This window comes from Balaenoptera physalus, assembly GCF_965194825.1.
Source record: "Balaenoptera physalus genome assembly, chromosome: Y".
NCBI classification, from domain to species: Eukaryota; Metazoa; Chordata; class Mammalia; order Artiodactyla; family Balaenopteridae; genus Balaenoptera; species Balaenoptera physalus.
This window is the reverse complement of record NC_138904.1, coordinates 15966488-15987525: the sequence shown is the minus strand read 5'-3', so window position 1 is coordinate 15987525 and position 21038 is coordinate 15966488. Positions and strand designations below refer to the sequence as shown.

At 36.3% G+C, this 21038-nt stretch overlaps 1 pseudogene across 1 annotated transcript in view; it reads left to right on the top strand.

Annotated features, from left to right (window-relative positions):
• The first annotated feature begins 11369 nt into the window (after positions 1–11369).
• The window catches only part of LOC309653333 (zinc finger X-chromosomal protein-like), a 31729-nt pseudogene continuing 22060 nt past the window's right edge, over positions 11370–21038 (top strand). The window contains exon 1 of the transcript XR_014268800.1: positions 11370–12654. The product of XR_014268800.1 is annotated as a zinc finger X-chromosomal protein-like (transcript). The remainder of the gene's footprint in view (positions 12655–21038) is intronic.

The window sequence follows — 21038 nt, the reverse complement described above, 5'->3', positions numbered from 1 at the left end:
AAGATTATCACAGTAAGTTTAGTGAACATCAGTCATAGATATAAAATCAAATAAGTGGAAAAAATATATTTTTCACTGTGATAAGAACTCTTAGAATTTACTCTCAACAAACTTTTATATATAACATACAGCTGTGTTAATTACACTTATTATTTTGTACATACATCCTTAGTACTTATTTATAACTGGAAGTTTAATACCTTTTGACTACCTTCACCCACTTACCCCTCTCCCCAAGCCCCGCCTCTGGTAACCACAAATCTGATCTCTTTTTCTGTGAGTTTGTTTGTTGTAATTGACCTACAACACTATGTTAGATCCTGTTACACAGCTTAGTGATCCGACTTACCTGTACATTTCAACGGGATCATCCCAGTAAGTCTGGTTACGATATGTGGCCATACAAAGATATTGCACAGTTATTGGCTCTGTTCCCCACCGTGTATATTCATACCCATGATTCATTTATTTTGCAACCGGAAGTTTGTATATCTTAATCTCCATTACCTATTTCTTTCCTCTTACCACCTGTCTCTCCTCTGACAACCACCTGTTTGTTCTTTGTATCTATCCCTCTGTTTCTGTTTTGTTATGTTCATTTGTTTTTTTAGATTCCACATGTAAGTGAAATCATACAGTATTCGTCTTTCTTTGACTAATTTTACTTAGTCTAATATCCTCTAGGTTCATGCATGTTGTCACAAATGGCAATATTTCATTCTTTTTTATGGCTAACGTTCCACATCTTTATTCATCTGCATGGTGCAGTTAGGTTGCTTTCATACCTTGGCGATTGTAAACAGTCCTGTAGTAATGAACATTGGGGTGCATGTATTTTCTCTAATTATTGTTTTTATTTTGATAAATACCTAGGAGTGTAATTGCTGGATCATATGGTAGTTCTATTTTTAATTTTTTGAGGAATCTTCATATTGTTTTTCATAGTGGCTGCACCAATTTACATTCCCACCAACAGTGCATAAGGGTTCCCTTTTCTCCACACCCTTGCCAATACTTGTGATTTGCTGTCTTTTGGATACTAGTCATTCTGACAGGTGTGATGTGATGTGATCCCTCATTGTGGTTTTGATTTGCATTTCCTTAATAATTAGTGATGTTGAACATCTTTTCATGTGTCTGTTGGCCATCTGTATGTGTTTTTTGGAAAAATGTCTATCAGATTCTCTGCCTGTTTTTAATTGGGTAGTTTGTGGGGTTTTGTTTTCTTTTGTTTGTTTGATGTTGTGTGACTTCTTTTTACATTTGGATATTAATGCTCTATTGGATATATCCTTTGCAAATATCTTCTCCCATTCAATTGGGGGCCTTTTCGTTTTGTTGATATTTTCCTTCCCTGTGCTAAAGCTTTTTAGTTTGAAGTAGTCCCACATCTGTTTATTTTTATTTCCCTTGTGAGAAATAAAATTTCTCTTTTTTACGTGTGTAAAAAAAATACTACTAATACTAATGTCAGAGGGTTTGCTGCCTGTGTTTTCTTCTAGAATCTTTATGGTTTCAGGTGTTACATTTAAGTCTTTAATACGTATTGAGTTTATTTTTGTGCATGGTGCAAGAGAGTAGTCCAGTTTGATTCTTTTGCATGTAGCTATCCACTTTTCTCAACAGCTTTATTAAAGAGGCTCTCTTTTCCACATTGTATTATTTTTGCATCCCTTGTTACAGATTAATTACATGCAAATATGGGCAGTTCCTTTGTACATAACTTGTTTTTAATATTATGTCTTTGTCTTTAACTTTTACCATTTTAATTATACCGTATCTTGATGTGTTCTTTGGGTTAATCCTGTATGGGACTCTCTGTGCTTCCTGGACTTGGATGTCTGTGTCCCATTTTAGGGAAGTTTTTGGCTATTATGTCTTCAGATATTATCTCTGCCTCTTTTCTTAATATCTTCTCCTTCTGGGACTCCTGTAATGTGAATATCAGTACACTTGAAGTTGTCCCAGAGGTCTGTTAAACGATCCTTATTTCTATTCATTCTTTTTCTGTTTTCTGTTCAGCCTCAGCAGTTTCCACTAGTCTGTCTAGTCACTGATATGTTCTTCTGTATCATCTGATCTAGTGTTGATTCTTTTTAGTGTGTTTTTCATTTCAGTTATTGTATTATTCCCCTCTATTTGGTTGTTTTTTATCTTCTAACTCTGTTAAAAACTTCTAACTTCTCACTCTGTGCATCCATTCTCCTCCCAAATTCTTTGACTATCTTTATGATCATTGCCCTTAACTCTTTATTGAGTAGATTGCCTATCTCTACTTCATTTAGTTCCTCTGAGGTTTTATTTCTGTACATAGGGTAGCTGGCTGTGGAGTATTAGTGGGTCTTGGGGCTAGTGCTGGCCCACTAGTGGGCAGAGCTGAGTGCTGGGGTCTCTAACTGCAGGGCTGAAGGTGTCCTGGAGTTGGTGTTAGCCAGCTGGTGGGCAGGGCCTGGTTCCGATGGCCAGATGTGAAGTCCCATGAGGTTCCCAGGCTGGGTGGTCCCGTGCTAGTGCCAGTGCACTTGTGTGTGTGGTTGATTCCCAGGGCAGCTATGGGCTGAAGGACTTTAAGGTTAGCTGGCCTCCTGGTGGGTGGGGCTGGGTCCCTTCCTGGCTAGTTGCTTGGCCTGGACTTCCTGGTACTGGTGCTGACAGACTGGTGGCTGGACCAGGTCGCAGTGCTAATAAGCTAGAGGGAGGGTTCCAGAGTGGTGCTTGCCAGCACCAGTGTCCACATGGTAGAACAAGGCTCCCCAGAATGGCTGCCTCCAGTGACTGTGTCCCCAGGGTGAGCTCCATTTGCCCCTTCTTTTCCAGGAGACTCTCCAAGATCAGATATCAGCATATGGATCTAACCTGGGTGTCTTTCAAATTACAGCTTCTGTATGTGCCCTTTAAGAATGGAGTCTATTTCCCGCATTCTTCTGGGTCTCCTCAGAGTAAGCCCCACTGGCTTTCAAAGTCAGACATACTGGGAACTTGTCCTCCCAGTGCAAGACCCCCAGGCTGTGGAGCCTACTGTGGTGCTCCAATTCTTTACTCCTTGGGAAGAATCTCTACAATTATGATTATCCTCCCATTTGTGGGTCACCTACCCAGGGATATGCATAGGCCTTGACTGTACTGTATATCCACCCCTTCTGTCTGTCTCTTTGTGGTTCCTTCTTTGTATCTTTAGTTGTGGAAGATCTTTTCTACTAGTCTTCTGGTTTTTCTCAACAATACTTGTTCTGTAGATATAATTTTGGTGTGTCTGTGAGAGGAGGTGAGCTCAGGGTCTTCCAATTCCTCCATCTTGGCCACTTTCCATTAACACATTTTTCTTATTCATTTTTAGGTGTTTATGTTCTGTGTAAAAGTGATTTTCACTGTAAATACCTTCTCAGTCTGTGACTTGTCTTTAATCTTTGTTTCTGCCATATTTTGTTGAGTGGAACTTCATGTGAGATAATTTTTTTTTAATCTTCAAGAATGGCTTGTGTTTTTTGTATCTTCGACAAATTCTTCCCTTATCACAAACTCTTACAGTTTGCTTTTTTATATATAGATGATTAGTCTGTCTGGAATTTTTTTTTCTGTATTTTTTGATGTAGGATTCTAATTCTGTTTTTTACATGTAGATTTATTGGCAGGTTTAGCCTTTCTCACTGATTTGTAATTCAGTTTATGAGGTATATTGAATTCCTATACAAGGATATTGAAAGTTTTCCTATTTTGGTTCCATTGGTCTGTTGCATATCTGTATACCCTGTTTTTAAAACTGTGATTATAATAAAATCTTAGTAAGTATTCTCTTATTCTTTGGAGAATTGTTTTAGTCATCTTTTTCCTTTAACTTTTTTTAGACTGTTTATTTCAATTGGAAAAATTATTAGATTTTTGTATTTGCATCAAGTTTATACAGTATATGGACATATATATGCCTTTGATGAACATGGTTTGTCTGTTTATTTATATAGGCTTTTTAAAGTCCTTTTATAACATTTTCTCCATCATCGTTATCATCTTTGCCATTGTCATCAAACACTTATTGTGTGCCAGCACTGTTCTTCAGACAGTACTAATATAATAACTTTTTAAATCTCCCTGCGATAATTACACATTTCATTTATTTATTTTTTTTGGCCGTGCTGCATGACTAGTGGGATCTTAGTTTCCCAACCAGGAATTGAACGCTGACCCTTGGCAGTGAGAGCTCTGAGCCCTAACCACTGGACAACCAGGGAATTCCCAATATGCATTTTCTTGTATCCTAAGTTTGCTATGAAACTTCTAAACCCCAGGGATTGAAACCCATAATCTTAGTGGAGTTAGAATTTTAATTGTACCATCTGGCTCCAGAGTCTACACCTATACCATACTATATATTGCTTTTCATAGATGCATTGTTAACTGTATCCTGTTATGTTGTGTAACTTTTGTGGCCATAGTGAATAGCAGTTATTTAAAAGTAACAATTTCAGGTTATAATTTATAACAGACTCTGTTGACATGCAGAAATCGATTATGCAAACTTGCATTATTAAATGCATGACCATATTGCATATATTCTGAGGTGCACTTTCCCCCTTATAGGTCAATATCTCTGAAATTGAAATGTATTTATCACAGCCTGCAGTATTCAGGAACTACTCATTTTGTATCCCTCCACATGAGTTACCGTAATTATTGGTTACTACATACATTGCTAATACTTGTCAGACAGTATTCCTGAAAGTAAAATAAATTGCTCTTGGAAGAGTGGAAAGAAATTAAACAGCAGTCAGAGCCTGGGTTGTTTGATTCATAGTTCAGTCGTAGGATACGTGGTCATACATTGAGAGCCTTTTTAACGCAAAATTTCCAACTTTGAACGGAAGCTGCTTAACTTACTTTAGCAAAAATTAAATAATGACTTTAGTCAAAAAATAAAGTGCTGGCATCAAAGTTTGAGAAGTAAGTGTCATTGACTTGAAAGAAGATTCTACAGTTGATAATTAAGGGGTACTTCATCAACACCTTGTTGTTGGGAGAAAACTATAGTTAGACATGGACATTGAACAGCTTTGAGCAGAAAAGTGAGCCACAGTAGCACCCTGAATGTGATGTGAAGAAGTTTTAATATTCTAAATGCATTTCTTTTGGTTATTTTTCACACACATGCCAACTCCAATATGTATTTTACAGTTCTAAATGATGACAAATGATATTATTTTACTGAGCAGTAATTTTTCTTAGTGGTATGTAAAATAATGGTTCATTTAATAATTAAGAGCATCTTCAGAGTCCATGAAATCCAGTAGTGATACTAGTTAGTGGTCTTTCTGCATTTTCTTTGTAATTGTGTTTTCTGTTACTAATGATGTTAGATTCATTTTTTAATGGTCTAGGTACTTGAAAGAGTGTTTCTAGTGTTTTTTTCTTTAAATACTGATACTGCAGTGTTCTCTTGGGTAAATATTCTTTAAATTCTCTTCCTTTAGAGTTTAAAAGTTTTTATCATAAAGAGGAGTTGAATTTGGGAGATGCTTTGGCCTGCATCTGTTGTTTTTTTTTTCCTTTAATCAATTAATGTGCTGAATTTTATTAATGCATTTCCTAACTTTAAATTATCTTTGAATTTTCTGTATAGTTGGTATTTACATTTCCATATCATTGTGCTGTAATTTGTCCCTTATTTCTCAAGATATTTTTAAACACTAGCTTACAAACTAATTCTTTCTACTTATGTTCTTCCAGTTATTCAACTTAGATGTTAAATATTGCTTAACTTGATTTCAGGTAATGAACGTTAATCATTATGTTTACCTTCTTTTTAAACTTCCATTTGAAGATAGGGTTTGCTGACTAGAAAAAAAAAAAAAAGGAAGTTTAAAATTCACTGTGCCAGGTAATAAAAAGATTAGCTGAGGGATGGATAAGGGGGGAAAAAAAAAGATGGTTAGGACTTTACTTAAGAGAGAGAGAATGAAAGGTAACTTTAAAATATTAGAGGAAAACTAGGTAGATTTAAAAGAACAGTGAGAGGTTTTTTAAAAATGTAATTTAAAAAATATTAATTAAATTTTTTTTTTGAGAATTTTTATATGGAAGGCTAGACTATGGAAAACTAAAATAAGTTTTTTGTTGTTGTTTTTTGGCCACCCTTTGTGGCATGTGGGATCTTAATTCCCCAACCAGGCATCGAACCTGTGCCCCTTGCAGTGGAAGCATGGAGAGTCTTAACCATTGGACCACCAGGAAAGTCCCTAGAATGAAGAATTTTTAATAGTGATGAAACAGATTGATATTTTATCTCTGTGAATGAAATTTAAAAATTGAAATTATATTTGTTTCATCTTTTAAAAACTAGATTTAGTTCTAATTTTAACAGTGCACTAATTCTCCAAATGAAGAGAATAAAGAGGTGGATTGTATTTTGGCATGATTTTCTGACATAATTGTGAGCTAGCATTATATGGTATTTTCACTTCATACTGGAATTGCAATATGAGAATTGTATGTCAGTTTTCTAAGACCTTTGCTAGGCTTATTCTTGTGGATATTTTTCTTTCTCTAGCTGTTAAATTAAAACCTATAGGAAGACTAAGTCAGTGGCCATGACTGTGACTGATCATTTCTTCTTCATTTTCACCAACTTTTTTACGTCTTTTGTGCTTTACGTTTTCACTTTAAAATATAATTACTTTGTGTTTACTTTGTATTATCATTATGTTTAAAGAATTGATCAGTCATACTGATTAACAAAGATAATGTGTTTTAAGTGGAAAGCAGAGGTTTCGAGTTCATTAGTTGAGCGAACTCCAAGCAGTTTTCTTGTTCACCCGTATTGTTAAACTATTATATATTTTTAAACATGTGCAATATAGTAATTTTAATGAACAGCATTTAAAAAAATTATATATAAACAACAGTTGTGTGGGGTGTGCACATATCACTTCAGTGACCAGTGGCACATTAAATACATTCATTCTTAAGACTTTTGCTTTTTCCTACAACCATTAGATCTGCTGAGATTCAGGTAATGAACATTCAAACAACTTAAATAGGCTTCAGAAGATACTGTGAAATAATTGAAAGTAGAGAATAAGAGTCTTAAAAGAATTAAAAAAGTAAAATAGTTAACATGTTTATGAGAAATGAATAAAGTCCCTTTGTGTCCTTGAGCACATTTCTTAGCTTTCAAAGCTTCAATGTCATTTATTGGAAAATGGGGCTGGTAATATCTACTGCTAGTTCAGGTAAAGATAAAATGAGATAATTTATGCAAAGACCTTAGTACAGTTTTTGAGATCTAGCAAATTATCTACAGATGACAGCTTTTTTAAGGATGGAAACAGAATAGATTAAAATAAGCATGAATACAAATTAAAAGGTGTGAATACTGGGCTTTCCTGATTTTGTTAGCTAACAAAGTGGAAATAATGGTGGACTAACATCTAGTACTTTAATAAAACGATCTAAGACCTTTTTCACAAACATATTAAATTTAAGGATTGATAAATTAAAGAAGAGTAATAGATTAGAAAAAGTTAGTATTTTAAGGATGTCAGTTCTTCCCAAATTGATCAGTATAAATTAACAGAATCCCAGTCAATCCCAGTGGTGTTAAAAAAGAGAAGTTTAAATATGTGGCAATAAGGACGAATACACCACACACATAGACTGATAGGTCTTTAAAAGTCAGTGAGATAAAACTCAACTGAGAGATGTATAAAACTCATAAGCAACATATTAACAAAAAAACCCAAATGCTCATTTTTCAGTAAAATTACAGATTTTAAAAATATTAATTTCCAGTGTTCATTGGGTTTTAGGGAAGTAGGTACGTTTACATTACTGGTAAAAGCATATACATTGTTAGGAGCGTTTTGTGGAGAGCATCTTAACAATATCTGTCGGGGGTTTTTTTGTTTTGTTTTTTGTTTTTGCTGCGCCATGTGGCTTGTGGGATCTTAGTTCCGTGACGAGGGATCAAACTTGGCCCCGGCAGTGAAAGCTCCAAATCCTAACCACCGGACTGTGAGGATATTCCCTTAAATTTTTACATGTACAAAACAGTCTGACTCACGTGACCTTCTTTGCAGTTTTCCTATAGAATATCCACCAAAATGTAAACGACAGCAGCAAAAAACAAAATGTGCTGTCTGTCGCAGTGTTGCATACTAGAGTACTGAGATAGATGCAAGCAGTATTCACGTCTCATTTTGAACTTGGCTAAATTAAGTAAGAGCATACTCATAACCAACTGAATCTGCTTAAAGGGCAAATTATAGAATTTACCATACTTTTAAAAAATCTAGAAGGAAATGGAGAGCATCTCTTAATAATTCTTACCTGCTGAGGAAAAGTAGCCCTCTTGAGGAACATTAATCATAATGGTGGTAAGATGTAGAGGTAGTTTATTTAAAATGCATTATTACCTTATCTGATATTGATTGTGTTGGCCTCAACTATTAAACACAGTCACTCATGGGACTAACCAGTACCCTGACTTTTTAAATGACATTATGAGTAACACAGAAGCCTCAGTCCTGTCCCCTTCCCAGTCAATTATTCCTCCCTTGGCAAGAAAGAACCACCATTCTGACTTCTGTTACCATTGATTTGGTTTGTATTTTTGTGTGTCGGGCTTTCCAGAGCAACATTATGCCTGGAAAAGTTATCCATGAAATTGCATATAGCAGTTATTTCATTCTTATTTTGTATAATAATGAGTTGTATAAATATTCCATCATTATCCATTCTGATATTGATTAACATCTGGATTCTTTATGTTGGCAGTTTCAAAGAGTACTGTTGGAGAATGTACATTTATTGGATTGGCCAAAAAGATCATTTGGGTTTTTCTGTAAAATGTTACAGAAAAATCGGCAGAAACTTTTTAGCCTACCCAGTACATGCTTTGGTGCTGGTAGTAAACATTCCGGTTAGATAAGTATGTAAGAGTAATTTGCTAGGATTTTAATTGAATACAGAGGTTAATTTAGGGGAAATTGACATTACAGATGTAATGTTTTCAAGAGCAAGAGAATTCTCCATTTGTCTTTTAAGAAGAATCTCACTAGAGTTTTCAATTAATATAGCCAATCATGTATTTAATTAAGTGGTAAAAAATCTGTTGTCTTTAATAGTACTAATTTTGTACTATTTTGCTTTTCTGAACTGGTTATTTTGATAGTATTTCTGTTGGTTTTTTGGATTTCTTGGATAATATAAGGTATAAATCAGAAATTTGACAATAATCATGCATTTACTTATCTTACCTAACTGCATTGGTTAGCAATTTCCAGTATTAATAATACAGTATGATAAAAGGCATCTTAATTTTCTGACCTTTGTGAGAATGTAGTGTTTCATCCCTAAGTTCAAGGTATGCAGTTCTACTTTAAAGTATTGCAAATATTATTCTGTATTATGTGAGCTGATTTTATTTGTGTTATAGAAACCCTTTGGTAGCAGATTAGACTGATTTTCAGATTCTGAAGTGCATAATTGTACACTTGTGCACACATTTTTATTGTGTTAAGACATACCTTTTTTTCCACTGGAGTGAATATTTTTAAGTAAAGAATCAATATTGAATATCAACTTTTTGACATCTTTAAGATTATCATAGTTTTTTACTTGCAGCCCATTGATATGGACTAATTGGCTCCATCCTGATTTCTTACTTTGTCAAGGGATGTGTTTGTGTGTTTCTCTTTCAGATTATGGATCATATTTGCAAATACTTGAACTGGTGTCATAAGTAATAGAGTTTGGGAGTGGTTTGAATTATTTTATCAGGTTTTGGTTTTGGAGATTTGTTGACTTTGCCAAAGGAATTGTAAAATGGTCTAAAATAATTCATAAAGCTTTAGAATTATTTGTTCTTGGAACTTGTGAAAAAATTCACCTATGAAAGCATTTGGGTTTCAAGCTGTTTGAAATGTTAACATTAGACAAGTTATTATGTATTTATTTTTATGATTGCTTGAGTTTTCTATCTCCAGTTAATACTGGTAAATTTTTAAAAATTAATCATTTTTGGCTGTATTGGGTCTTTGTTGCTGCACACGGTCTTTCTCTAGTTGCGGTGAGCTGGGGCTACTCTTGGTTGTGGTGCGTAGGCTTCTGTTGTGGTGGCTTCTCTTGTTGCGGAACACGGGCTCTAGGTGGGTGGGCTTCAGTAGTTGTGGTGCACGGGCTCAGTAGTTGTGGCTCGCAGGCTTGTGGCATCCAACTCGCAGGCAAGTTGCTCCATGACATGTGGCATCTTCCTGGACCAGGGCTCGAACCTGTGTGCCCTGTATTGGCAGGTGAATTCTTAACCACTGAACCTTAACCACAGGGAAGTCCCGAGAGGCTATTTTCATCTCCTAGGATCAGGAAATACGGGGCTGAGAGTGAATGATGATCATGGGAATAAGAGAAAGGAACAGATAATTGAGTAGTTGGAAGGGAAGGAATGGGCAAGATCAGACATCCCAACTGACAGGGAAGGAAGAAAAGGTCATAGTGATCATGTCTGGAGGAAGCTGGGTTTTATCCAAATGAAATATTCAGTAGATAGTCTGGTGGAAGAATTAGGTCCTAGCCTAGTGTGAGTATGTGGATTTGGGGAATTATCATTCTGCATATGGTAGTTGAAACCATAGGAATAAAGAGAAAGTAGAAGAAGACATGGCTGATTGCACAACCTTGGGCAAGACAGTAAAGGCTGAGGAGTGACACAGTAACCGGAACTTGGGAAAGTGGGAAGAAAACTAGGGTGTCACTTAAAGACTGAGAAACAAGAGAATTTCAAAACTGAGGGAATTCTCTCTCAAACGTTAATGGGGTAAATGAGAAAAAGGGTTATTCTTTAACCTACGGTTAATCCTATCATTCGTTGAAATATCATTGACATATAACATTACGTAAGTTTAAGGTGTACAGTGCAATGATTTGATGCCAGTATGCATTGTGAATTGGTTGTAAACATCTCTGCCTCATAACGTATTTACATTTTCTGTGTGTGGTGAGAATATTAAGTTTTGACATCTTAGCTACTTTGAAGTATGTAATACAGTATTGATAACTGAAGTCATTATTTGGTATATTAGATCCCCAGAACTTATACCTGAAGTTTGTACTCTTAGACCAACATGTTCTCATTTCCCCAAACTCTCCTGCCCCTGATTCTACTCTTTATTTCATTGAATTTATAGATGGGCCTACCTGCTCTTACTGTATTTTGCTTATTGCACTTCACAGATACTGAGGTTTTTACAAAATGACGGTTTCTGGCAACGATGTGTCAAGTCTGTTGGAATCATTTTTCCAACAGCATTTTGTCACTTCGTGTCTCTGTGCCACATTTTGGTAGTTCTCTCAATATTTTAAACTTTTTTGTTATTATTACGTTTGTTATGGTGACCTGATCTTTGATGTTACTATTGTAATTGTTTGGGGGCACCAGGAACTGTACCCATAGAAGACAGTGAACTTAATAAATGTTGTGTGTGTTTTGACTGCTTCAGCTCTGGGCCATTCCCCATTCTGTACCTTTTCTCAGGTCTCCTTATTCCCTGGGACCCAACAATATGTAATAAAAGTAGGCCTGCATGAAAAGATGCTCAACATTGCTAATTACTAGAGAAAGACAAATTAAAACTACAATGAAGTGTCACCTCACACCGGTCAGAATGACTGTTGTCAAAAAGTCTACAAACAATAAATGCTGAAGACGGTGTGGAGAAAAGGGAACCGTACTACATGGTTGGTGGGAATGTAAATTGGTGCAACCACTGTGAAGAACAGTATGGAGATTCCTTAAAAAACTACAAATAGAGTTACCATATGATCCAGCAGTCCCACTCCTAGGCGTATATCCAAAGGAAACTCTTAACTCCAAAAGATACATGCACCCCACTGTTCATAGGAGCACTGTTTACAGTAGTCAACACATGGAGGCAACCTAAATGTCCATCAACACATGAATGGATAAAAAAGATGCACTGTATATACACCAATGGAATATTATTCAGCCATAAAAAAGAATGAAATAATGCCATTTGCAGCAACATGGAGAGACCTATATACATCATCTTACTAAGTGAAGTCAGAGAAAAACAAATATTGTATGATACCACTTACGTGTGGAATCTAAAAAATAATACAAATGAGTTTATTTACAAACCAAAACAGACATAGAAAACAAACATGGTTACCAAATCGGGGGTGGGGAGTGGTAAATTAGGAGAATGGGATTAACACATAACATACCACTATATGTAAAATAGTTAAAAAGGATTTACTGTATAGCACAGTAAATTATATTCAATATCTTATAATAACATAATGGAAAAGAATATGATAAAGAATATGTATACATATTCAGTTATGTATACCGGAAAGTAACACAGAATTGTAAATCAACTGTAATTCAATTAAAAAAAAAAAGGAAAGGAAAAAAAATTAGGCCAGTTAAAGTGGCCTTTAAGTATTCCAAGTGAGAAGAAGAGTCATTGATGAAGTGAACTTTATTGTTTTATTTAAAGAAATTGCCACAGCCCTTTTGCAACCACCACACTGATCAGTCAGCAGCTATCAAGATCAAAGCGCAAGACCCTCCATGAGCAAAGATTAGTACTAGCTGAAGCCTCAGATGATGGTTATTGTTTTTCAGCAATGAAGTATTTTTAAATTAAGGTATGTATTTTTTTAAAAGATATAATGCTGTTACATACTTAATAGACTACCGCACAGCGTAAATGTAACTTTTGTATGCAGTGGGAAGCCAAAAAATTCATGTGACTTCCTTTATTGTGGGGCTCAGGACCTGAACCCAAAATATCTCCATGGTATGCCTATAACACATTTTCTTTACCCATTCATCACTAAGGTTGTTTCTGTATCTGGGCTATTTCAAATAATATAGCAGTCTCTGCCTTATCTGAAGTTTCACTTTCTAGGGGTTTTAGTTACCCTGGTCAAATGTGGTTGGAAAGTATTAAATGGAAAATTCTGGAAATGAACAACTCTTAAGTTTTAAATTGCATGCCATTCTGAATACCGTGTTGAAATCTCTTGCCATCTGGCTCTTTCTCAGCTGGGACGTGAATTATCCCTTTGATGCGTGTATCCTGCCCCTTAGTCATTTAGTAGCTTCCTCAGTTTTCAGATCTTCTGTCATGGTTTCACAGTGCTTGTTCTCAAGTAACATTTGTTTTACCTAATAATGACCCTAAAGCACAAGAGTAGTGATGCTGGCAATTCGGATGTGCCAAAGACAAGCATAAAGTGCTTACTTTAAGGGAAAAGGTAGCAATTTGGGAATGTGAAAAAGAAGCCATAAAATGCTTCAGAGGAGAAGGTGAAAGTTCTGGATATAATAAGGAAAGAAAAAAATTGCTTAGGTTGCTAAGATTTACATTAAGAATGAATATTCTATCCATGTATAAAATATCCTATCCAGGAAAAAAAAGTTCGTCGTGGTTTTACTGTCACACCTCAGACTGCAAAAGTTACAGCCACAATGCATAATAAACGCTTAAAAAGGTATAGAATTTGTACAATAAAATGTTTTGAGAGACCACATTCACGTAACTTTGTTTAAAATACATTGTAATCATTCTACTTTATTAATTCTTAACTGTTGTTAGCCTCTCACTGTGTCTGAAAGTTACACTGTATCATAGGTATGTACTTACAGGAAAAAACGTAGAATGTATAGCTTTTGTACTGTCTACAGTTTCAGGTATCTACTGGGGGCTTGAAACCTGTCCTGGTGGCTAAGGGTAACTACTGTTTTTTTTTTTTTTAAAGAAATTCACGTTCTTTTATTTATTTATTTATTTATTTATGACTGTGTTGAGTCTTCGTTTCTGTGCGAGGGCTTTCTCTAGTTGCGGCAAGTGGGGACCACTCTTCATCGCGGTGCGCGGGCCTCTCACCATCGCGGCCTCTCTTGTTGCAGAGCACAGGCTCCAGACGCGCAGGCTCAGTAATTGTGGCTCACGGGCCCAGTTGCTCCGTGGCATGTGGGATCTTCCCAGACCACGGCTCGAATCTGTGTCCCCTGCATTGGCAGGCAGATTCTCAACCACTGCGCCACCAGGGAAGCCCGTAACTACTGTTTTTTAGTGAACATGGCAATGCAGATATTTTTTGGACATAGTTATTTTATTTCCTTTGGATATATACCCAGAACTGGAATTGCTGGATCTTATGGTAGTTCAATTCTATTAAGTTTTTAAAATTTATCTTACATTGCAGTATAGTTGATTTACAGTGTTGTCTTAGTTTCAGGTGTACAGCAAAGTGATTCAGTTATACATATATCTATTCTTTTCAGATTCTTTTCCCATTTAGGTTATTAAAGAATATTGAGTAGAGTTCTCTGTGCTATACAGTAGGTCTTGTTGATTATCTGTTTTATATATAACAGTAGTGTGTGTATGTTAATCCCAAGCTCCTAATTTATCCCTCACCCCACTTTTCCCCTTTTGTAATCATAAGTTTGTTTTCTAAGTCTGTGAGTCTTTTTCTCTTTTGTAAATAAGTTCATTTGTATCAATTTTTTTTTAGCTTCTGCGTGTAAATCAGCGGTCCCCAACCTTTTTGGTACCAGGGACCGGTTTTGTGGAAGACAGTTTTTCCACAGATGGTGGGAGGTGGGGGGTGGTTTTGGGATGATTCAACCACATTACATTTGTTGTGCACTTTATTTCTATTATTATTACATCATAATATATAATGAAATAATTATACCACTCACCATAATGCAGAATCACTGGGAGCCCTGAGCTTGTTTCACTTGCCACTCACTGATAAGGGTTTGATACGAGTCTGAAAGCAATTGATTTATTATGGTCTCTGTGCAGTCAAACCTCTCTGCTAATGATAAACTGTATTTGCAGCCGCTCCTCAGTGCCTGCATCACTGCCTCAGCTCCACCTCAGATGATCAGGCATTAGAATCTCATAAGGAGCATGCAGCCTAGATCCCTCGCATGTGCAGTTCACGGTAGGGTTCACACTCCTATGATAATCTGATGCTGCCGCTGATCTGACAGGAGGTGGAGTTCAGGCGGTAATCTAAGCAGTGGGGGGGTGGCTGCAAATACAGGTGGAGCTTTGCTCGCTCGCTTGCCACTCACTCACCTCTATGTGGACCGGTAATGGTCTGTTTCCTGGGGGTTGGGGATCCCTGATATAAGTGGTTTCATACGATATTTGTCTTTCTCTGACTTACTTAGTATGATGATTTCTAGGTCCATCCATGTTGCTGCAGATGACATTATTTCATTCTTTTTCATGGCTGAGTAATACTCCATTGTACATGTGTACCATATCTTTATCCATTCCTCTGTTGATGGACATTGAGGTTGCTTCCCTGTCTTGGTTATTGTAAATAGTGATGTAATGAACATTGGGGTGCATCTACCTTTTCGAATTATGGTTTTCTCCGAATACATACCCAGAAGTGGAATTGCTGGATCATATGGTAGCTCTGTTTTTAATTTTTTAATTAATCTCCATACAGTGGCTGTACCAATTTACATTCCCACCAACAGTGTAGGGGGGTTCCCTTTTCTCCACACACTCTCTAGTGATTTATTGTTGACTTTTTGATGATGGCCGTTCTCACTGGTGTGAGGGGATACCTCATTGTAGTTTTTTTTTTTTTCTTTTGAGAAACTTTATTATGTTGTTTGGTCCGTTGAATGGAAATTATTTTCTTTTTTAAAAAAAATTAATTAATTTATTTATGGCTGTGTTGGGTCTTCGTTTCTGTGCGAGGGCTTTCTCTAGTTGTGGCAAGGGGGGGCCAGTCTTCATCGCAGTGCGCGGGCTTCTCACTATCGTGGCCTCTCTTGTTGCGGAGCATAGGCTCCAGACGCGCAGGCTCAGTAATTGTGGCTCACGGGCCCAGTTGCTCTGCGGCATGTGGGATCTTCCCAGACCTGGGCTTGAACCCATGTCCCCTGCATTGGCAGACAAATTCTCAACCACTGCGCCACCAGGGAAGCCCCCTCATTGTAGTTTTGATTTGCATTTTTCTAATAACTAGTGATGTTGAGTATCTTTTTATGTGCTTTATGGTCATCTGTGTGTCTTCTTGGGAGAAATGTCTATTTAGATTTTTCTGCCCATTTTTTGATTGGGTTGTTTGTTTTTTTGATATTGAGCTCCATGAGTTGTTTGTATATTTTGGAGATTAATTCCTTGTAGATCACATCATTTATAAATATTTTCTCCCATTTTGTGGGTTGTCTTGATTTTGTTTATGGTTTCCTTTGCTGCGCATAGCTTTTAAGTTTAATTAGGTCCTAGTTTTTTATTTTTGTTATTATTCTCATTACTCTAGGAGGTGAAGCCAAAAAGATTGCTGCAATTTATGCCAGTGTTCTGCCTATATTTTCCTCTGAGTGTTTAGAGGTATGTAGTCTTACATTTAGGTCTTTAATCCATTTTGAGTTTATTTTTGTGTATGTTGTTAGGGAATGTTCTAGTTTCATTCTTTTATTTATTTTCTTTCGTTTCTTTTTCATTCAGTTTTCCCAGCACCACTTATAGAAGAGACTTTTTTCTCCATTGTATATTCTTGCCTCCTCTGTTGTAGATTAATTCACCATAGGTATATGGGTTTATTTCTGGGCTTTCTAGCCTGATCTGTTGATCTATATTTCTGTTTTTGTGCCAGTGCTATATTGTTTTGATGACTGTAGCTCTGTAGCAGTCTGAAGTCAGGGAACCTGACTGTTGGGGTGTTTTGTGTTGCCATACAAATTTAAAGTTTTTTTGTTCTAGTTCTGTGAGAAAATGCCATTGCTAATGTGATAGGAATTGCATTGAATCTTTGATTGCCTTGGGTAGTATAGTCATTTAGACAATATTGATTCTTCCAATCTGAGAACATGGTATATCTTTCCATCTGTTTGTGCCATCATTGATTTCTTTCATCAGTGTCATACAGTTTTTGGAGTACAGGTCTTTTGCCTCCTTAGATAGGTTTGTTCCTAGGTATTTTATTCTTTTTCATGTGATGGTAAATGGTACTGTTTCCCTCATTTCTTTCTGAACTTCCGTTGTTAATGTATAGAAAGGCAGGAGATTTTTTGTGTATTAATTGTGTACCCTGCAAATTTACCAAAGTCATTGATGAGCTCTAGTAGCATCTTCAGAATTTTTATGTATAGTATCATGTCATCTGCAAGCAGTGACAGTTTTACTACTACTTTTCCAGTTTGGATTTCTTTTATTTCTTTTTTTTTCTCTGATTGCTGTGGCTAGAACTTCCAAAACTATGTTGCATCACAGTGGTGAGAGTTGATACTATTGTCTTGTTCCTAGTCTTAGAGGAAATGCTTTCTGCTTTTCAGTTGAGTATGATGTTAGCTGTGGCTTTGTCATATAATGTCTTAAGTATTTTGAGGTATGTTCCTTCTGTGCCCACTTTCTAGAGAGTTTTTCTCATAAATAGATGTTGAATTTTGTCAAAAGGTTTTTTCCCGTATATATTGAGATGACCACATGGTTTTTATTCTTCAATTTGTTAAAGTGGTGTGTCACACGGATTGACTTGCAGATATTGAAAAATCCTTGCATACCTGGGATAAATCCACTTGCTCATGATGTATCATCCTTTTAATGTATTGTTGGATTCAGTTTGCTAGCATTTTGTTGACAATTGTTGTGTCTATGTTCATCAGTGATACTGGCCTGTAGTTTTTTTTTTTTTTTTCTTGGTATCTTTGTCTAGTTTTGGTATCAAGGTGATGGTGGCCTCATCGAATGAGCTTGGGAGTGTTCCTTCCTCTGCAATTTATGGGAATTTTTTCAGAAGGATAGGTGTTAAGTCTTCTTTAAATATTTTATAGAATTCACCTCTGAAACTATCTGGTCTTTTCTCTGGACTTTTCTCTGGACTTCTGTTTGTTGGTAGTTTTTTTTTTTTTTTTTTTAACATCTTTATTGGAGTATAATTGCTTTACAATAGTGTGTTAGTTTCTGCTTTATAACAAAGTGAATCAGTTATACATATACATATGTTCCCATATCTCTTCCTTCTTGCATCTCCCTCCCTTCCACCCTCCCTATCCCACCCCTCTAGGTGGCCACAAAGCACCGAGCTGATCTCCCTGTGCTATGTGGCTGCTTCCCACTAGCTATCTATTTTACATTTAGTAGTGTATATATGTCTATGCCACTTTCTCACCCTGTCACATCTTACCCCTCCCCCTCCCCATATCCTCAAGTCCATTCTTTACTAGGTCTGTGTCTTTATTCACGTCTTGCCACTAGGTTCTTCATGAACTTTTTTTTTTTTTCCCCTTAGATTCCATATGTATGTGTTAGCATACTGTATTGGTTTTTCTCTTTCTGACTTACTTCACTCTGTATGACACATTCTAGGTCCATCCACCTCACTACAAATACCTCCATTTCGTTTCTTTTTATGGCTGAGTAATATTCCATTGTATGTATGTGCCACATCTTCTTTATCCATTCATCCAATGATGGACACTTAGGTTGCTTCCATGTCCTGGCTATTGTAAATAGAGCTGCAATGAACATTTTGGTACATGACTCTTTTTGAATTATGGTTTTCTCAGGGTATATGCCCAGTAGTGGGATTGCTGGGTCGTATGGTAGTTCTATTTTTAGTTTTTTAAGGAACCTCCATACTGTTCTCCATAGTGGCTGTATCAATTTAGATTCCCACCAACAGTGCAAGAGTGTTCCCTTTTCTCCACACCCTCTCCAGCATTTATTGTTTCTAGATTTTTTGATGATGGCCATTCTAACCGGTGTGAGATGATACCTCATTGTAGTTTTGATTTGCATTTCTCTAATGATTAATGATGTTGAGCATTCTTTCATGTGCTGTTGGCAATCTGTATATCTTCTTTGGAGAAATGTCTATTTAGGTCTTCTGCCCATTTTTGGATTGGGTTGTTTGTTTTTTTGTTATTGAGCTGCGTGAGCTGCTTGTAAATCTTAGAGATTAATCCTTTGTCAGTTGCTTCATTTGCAAATATTTTCTCCCATTCTGAGGGTTGTCTTTTGGTCTTGTTTATGCTTTCCTTTGCTGTGCAAAAGCTTTTAAGTTTCATTAGGTCCCATTTGTTTATTTGTGTTTTTATTTCCATTTCTTTAGGAGTTGGGTCAAAAAGGATCTTGCTGTGATTTATGTCATAGAGTGTTCTGCCTATGTTTTCCTCTACAAGTCTGATAGTATCTGGCCTTACATTTAGGTCTTTAATCCATTTTGAGTTTATTTTTGTGTATGGTGTTAGGGAGTGTTCTAATTTAATACTTTTAAATGCACCTGTCCAGTTTCCCCGGCACTGCTTATTGAAGAGGCTGTCTTTTCTCCACTGTATATGCTTGCCTCCTTTGTCAAAGATAAGGTGACCATATGTGCATGGGTTTGTCCCTGGGCTTTCTATCCTGTTCCATTGATCTGTATTTCTGTTTTTGTGCCAGTACCAAACTGTCTTGATTACCGTCGCTTTGTAATATAGTCTGAAGTCAGGGAGCCTGATTCCTCCAGCTCGATTTTTTGTTCTCAAGATTGCTTTCACTATTCGGGGTCTTTTGTGTTTCCATACAAATTGTGAAATTTTTTATTCTAGTTCTGTGAAAAATGCCTGTGGTAGTTTGATAGGGATTGTATTGAATCTGTAGATTGCTTTGAGTAATAGAGTCAATTTCACAATGTTGATTCTTCCAATCCAAGAAAATGGTATGTCTCTCCATTTATTTGTATCATCTTTAATTTCTTCCATCAGTGTCTTATAATTTTCTGCATACAGGTCTTTTGTCTCCTTAGGTAGGTTTATTCCTAGATATTTTATTCTTTTTGTTGCAGTGGTAAACAGGAGTGTTTTCTTAATTTCACTTTCAGATTTTTCATCATTAGTGTATAGGAATGCCAGCGATTTCTGTGCATTAATTTTGTATCCTGCTACTTTACCAAATTCATTGACTAGCTTTAGTAGTTTTCTAGTAGCCTCTTTAGGATTCTCTATGTATAGTATTATGTCATCTGCAAACAGTGACAGCTTTACGTCTTTTCTGATTTGGATTCCTTTTATTTCTTTTTCTTCTCTGATTGCTGTGGCTAACACTTCCAAAACTATGTTGAATAATAGTGGTGAGAGTGGGCAACCTTGTCTTGTTCCTGATCTTAGTGGAAATGGTTTCAGTTTCTCACCATTGAGGACTATGTTGGCTGTGGGTTTGTCATATATGGCCTTTATTATGTTGAGGAAAGTTCCCTCTATGCGTACTTTCTGCAGGGCTTTTATCATAAATGGGTGTTGAATTTTGTCAAAAGCTCTCTCTGCATCTATTGAGATGATCATATGGTTTTTCTCCTTCAATTTGTTAATATGATGTATCACGTTGATTGATTTGCATATATTGACGAATCCTTGCATTCCTGGGATAAACCCCACTTGATCATGGTGTATGATCCTTTTAATGTGCTGTTGGATTCTGTTTGCTAGTATTTTGTTGTGGATTTTTGCATCTATGTTCATCAGTGATATTGGCCTGTAGTTTTCTTTCTTTGTGACATCTTTGTCTGGTTTTGGTATCAGGGTGATTGTGGCCTCCTAGAATGAGTTGGGGAGTGTTCCTCTCTCTGCAATATTTTGACAGAGTTTGAGAAGGGGAGGTGTTAGCTCTTCTCTAAATGTTTGATAGAATTCGCCTGTGAAGCCATCTGGTCCTGGGCTTTTGTTTGTTGGAAGATTTTTAATCACAGTTTCGATTTCAGTGCTTGTGATTGGTCTGTTTATATTTTCTATTTCTTCCTGGTTCAGTCTCGGCAGGTTGTGCATTTCTAAGAATCTGTCCATTTTTCCAGGTCGTCCATTTTATTGGCATAGAGTTGCTTGTAGTAGTAATCTCTCATGATCGTTTGTATTTCTGCAGTGTCAGTGGTTACTTCTCCTTTTTCATTTCTAATTCTATTGATTTGAGTCTTCTCCCTTTTTCTCTTGGTGAGTCTGGCTAATGGTTTATCAATTTTGTTTATCTTCTCAAAGAACCAGATTTTAGTTTTATTGATCTTTGCTATTG